This window comes from Calidris pugnax, unplaced genomic scaffold (assembly GCF_001431845.1).
Source record: "Calidris pugnax isolate Ruff unplaced genomic scaffold, ASM143184v1 scaffold141, whole genome shotgun sequence".
Classification (NCBI taxonomy): domain Eukaryota; kingdom Metazoa; phylum Chordata; class Aves; order Charadriiformes; family Scolopacidae; genus Calidris; species Calidris pugnax.
This window is the reverse complement of record NW_015090902.1, coordinates 895,796-899,671: the sequence shown is the minus strand read 5'-3', so window position 1 is coordinate 899,671 and position 3,876 is coordinate 895,796.

The window sequence follows — 3,876 nt, the reverse complement described above, 5'->3', positions numbered from 1 at the left end:
AGGGGGTGGGGGGGGTAAAGGCTGCGTTACGGAGGGGAGGCCCCAGCGTAAAACAATATGGGGTGTGTATGTGTGTGTGTGTGTAATTAAAGACCCATCTTAATGAGCTTAATGAGCTTAAAGGCCGTGGGTCCGTCGGCTGCCTTCGGGGCGAGGGGCTGTGCCGGGTTGTAACGCTGTTGAATATAAGGCGGGGGGTGACGTAAACATTTTAAGTCGGGCCTACAATAACACACACACACACACACCGGGTTTTTTTTTTTGGGGGGGGTGTAATTCCGCACCCGAGCCCGTTTCCTCGCAGTGTCGGGTGTCCCAGGAAGGAATCTCAAAGCATCCTTCCTGGCTCCTCTCCAGCTGCCAGGAAGAAGGAGGAGAAGGAGAAGTAAGAGGAGGAGGAGAAGAAAGAGGAGGAGGAGAAGAAAGAGGAGGAGAAGGAGAAGAAGTTGGAGAAGGAGGAGAAGAGGGAGAAGGAGAAGAAAGAGAAGAAGAAGACTCCCCTCTTGCCCACTCCAGGCCCTTCCTTTCCTCCACAAGCTCCAACCGGGGCGGCAGAGGAGGGACCCTTGGTGTTGGTGGAAACAAGCACCTCGGTTCTTTCCCTCCCTCACAGCATCACAGGACGATACGGGGTTGGCAGGGACCTCTGGAGATCATCAACCCCCCTGCCAAAGCAGGTCCACCCACAGCAGGTTGCACAGGAATGTGTCCAGGCAGGGTTTGGAATGTCCCCAGAGAAGGAGGCTCCACCACCTCCCCCTCTCAACCTACCCCCTCCTGCTGGAAAATGACCTTTTAATTTCACAAGCACCTCGGTTCTTTCCCTCCCTCACAGCATCACAGGACGATACGGGGTTGGCAGGGACCTCTGGAGATCATCAACCCCCCTGCCAAAGCAGGTCCACCCACAGCAGGTTGCACAGGAATGTGTCCAGGCAGGGTTTGGAATGTCCCCAGAGAAGGAGGCTCCACCACCTCCCCCTCTCAACCTACCCCCTCCTGCTGGAAAATGACCTTTTAATTTCTTTTTTTTTTTTTTCCCCCCTAAGAGTTTGTTCCGTCTCTTTGCTAATTAAATTAAAATGTTCCGTAAATAAGAGCGGCTTTGCTTTGCAAAGGAGAGGACCTGAGCAGCAATTTGCATGGCTTTTATTCAGGATCGGGTGTCTGTGCTCAATGAGGAGCAATTTGGGAAAGCTGGAGGGGGAAAAGGCTTTCCTGGAGCTTCCTCGGTGGCTGTAGAAGGTGGACGTCCAGGTGAAGCCATCAAGGCCCACCACGCCAACCCAACATCCAGGAGCTTCTTCTCCTGGGTAGTAGCACACCGCTCCCACATCTCTTGGAAGGACCGAACCCCTGTATGATTTCTGTGTGTGTGATTTGAAGCTTTGTAGCAGTTTTCAGTAAGGCATTGAGCACTTGCAACTTCCCTTGCCTATGTCTTTTAACATTTTGGAAAAAAAAAAAACAAAAGCCAGCACAACTCAGAATCACATGGGGTTGAAAGGCACCTCTGGAGATCACCTAGTCCAATCCTCTGCCAAAGCAGGGCCACCCAGAGCAGGTTGCACAGGGACGTGTCCAGGAGGGTTTGGAATGTCTCCAGAGAAGGAGACTCCACCACCTCTCTGGGCAGCCTCTTCCAGGGCTCTGCCACTCTCAAAGTAAAGAAGTTCCTCCTCATGTTTAGGTGGAACTTCTTATGTACAAATTTGTGCCCGTTTCCTCTTGTCCTGTCACTGGGCACCACTGAAAAAAGACCAGCCATATCCTCTTGACACCCTCCCATTAAGTATTTAGAAGCATTGATCATAATCCCCCTCAGCCTTCTCTTCTCCAGACTAAAAAGACCCAAGTCCCTCAGCCGCTCCTCATAAGGGAGATGCTCCAGGCCCCTCATCTTTGTAGCCCTCTGCTGTCCCCTCTCCAGCAGTTCCCTGTCCTTCTGGAACTGGGGAACCCAGAACTGGTCCCAGTGCTCCAGCTGGGGCCTCCCCAGGGCAGAGCAGAGGGGCACAATGACCTCCCTTGACCTGCTGGTCACACTCTTCCTGATGCCCCTCAGGATGCCATTGGCCTTCTTGGCCACAAGGGCACATTGGTGGCTCATGGTCATCCTATTGTCCACCAGCGAGTGGACACTGTATTGTCCACCTACTCCCAGTGAGTAGGCCTTTCTGAAGGCCCTTTGCCCAGGTTTGGGTTTTGGATGTTTCCGAGGCATCCCTTCTTGTCTGAGGGGAGTTGAGCAGTTCTGTTCTGCTCCCAGCAAAATTAATGGAATAAGGCGCAAGTCCTGTCTTTTCTCACTTGATCTAAAGTGTCCTGCGCTCACTGAAACGTGACCAGCGTTAGGTCTTTTCCCATCTGTAAATCTGAACTTGATTTTTCACTGTGCTTTAAATAAAAGTTGTTTCCCAACGGGGGTACGCATTTGTTTCCATGGTTTATTGATGAGAGATGATTGCACCGAGTGCTACTTTCGCAGCCAAAACAGCCTGCTAAATCTGGAAGGTGCTTAAATAATTAAGACTCAATCTGTCGGTTTAAAAATAAAAAGTAAGAACCGTTTGCAACTTTAGATGCAAAAAGGGATGGAGCGAGGCGTGGGGAGTGCAGGCAGGGGGTGGCAGCTGGGACGCGAGTGACACCATGTGCGGGAGAGGGATGCTGCCTGGTACCCGGGCTGTGTCAGGGGACCTGGGAGGTTGCCCAGAGAAGCTGTGGCTGCCCCATCCCTGGAGGTGTTCAAGGCCAGGTTGGGTGGGTTTTTGAGCAACCTGGTCTGGTGGGAGATATCCCTGCCCAGGGCAGGGTAGTTGGAACTCCATGATCTTTAAGGTCCCTTCCAACCCAAACCATTCTGTGATTCTATGACCGTGCCCCAAGCCCACCAGCGCCTGGCACGTACCCGCTCCATCCCCCTCTGCTGCTGAGCTTGCTCTTCTCCCTTGGCAGTGGGGTTTTAATGAGGCTCTGCCTGCCCTGGGGTGTTGAGTAGCTGGCACCGGAGAAGGGGGACACAGCTGCTGATGGGTGGAAGGATGAAGCTGGGGGAGGAAGTTGGCTTTGCCAGCTGAGCAGCAGCGTGGGACACCCTGCCCGCCCGCTGAGCCACCGGTTCTTCCCTCTCCTGGCCTCCCCTGCTGGTATCAGGCAGAGAACAAGGGCAAGGTCACGGCGTGGGAAATGTGATTTCGGAATTACCCATTCAGGAGAACTGAGCAAACAACGCCAAACGTTTTTGGCACTAAGCTTTCGGCCTTTAAGGAGGGGTAGGGGCTGGCCGGTGTTGTCCTGTCAGCCGTCTGTGGGGTGTACTGAGTCCCGGTGTTGTCCCTGTCCTCTTGGAGCATCGGCAAGTTTGTCGGGAATGAAGACGTTGCCGTTGACCTCTCCACCGAGCACCGATGAAATGGCCGCTGGTATATTTGCTCAGGGCTGGCTTCAGAGACCTCGTTATCAGAGTGGGATCAATGAGGCTGGAGTTCAGAGAAGGGCCAATTAAACATTGTTAGGGATTTAGACAGAAAGATTGCTGGGACAGGTTTAAAATAAGTTATGCCTTGCATTTAATTTTCACCTACGCCTCATGACTGTTGTAAGCCTGCTTTTCAAGAGAGAAGAGGCAAAATCTGAGCACTGTGGAAAGCTGAGTCATAAGTGACCCAGCCTAGGCAGCGGCAGCAGCAGAGGTGACAAGAGGCCTCAGCAGATGCAATTATCCTCACTTAATCAATGGTGAGCGAAGGAGGAGATTAAATAGATGATAGTGTTTGAGAGTATGGATAGGAGGAGAACAGCTGGAACAACGGAAAGTAGAGTGAAGAGTCAGCAGGGGCTGCAGCTCTGGGGAGAAGGAGATTGGAGTAGAAG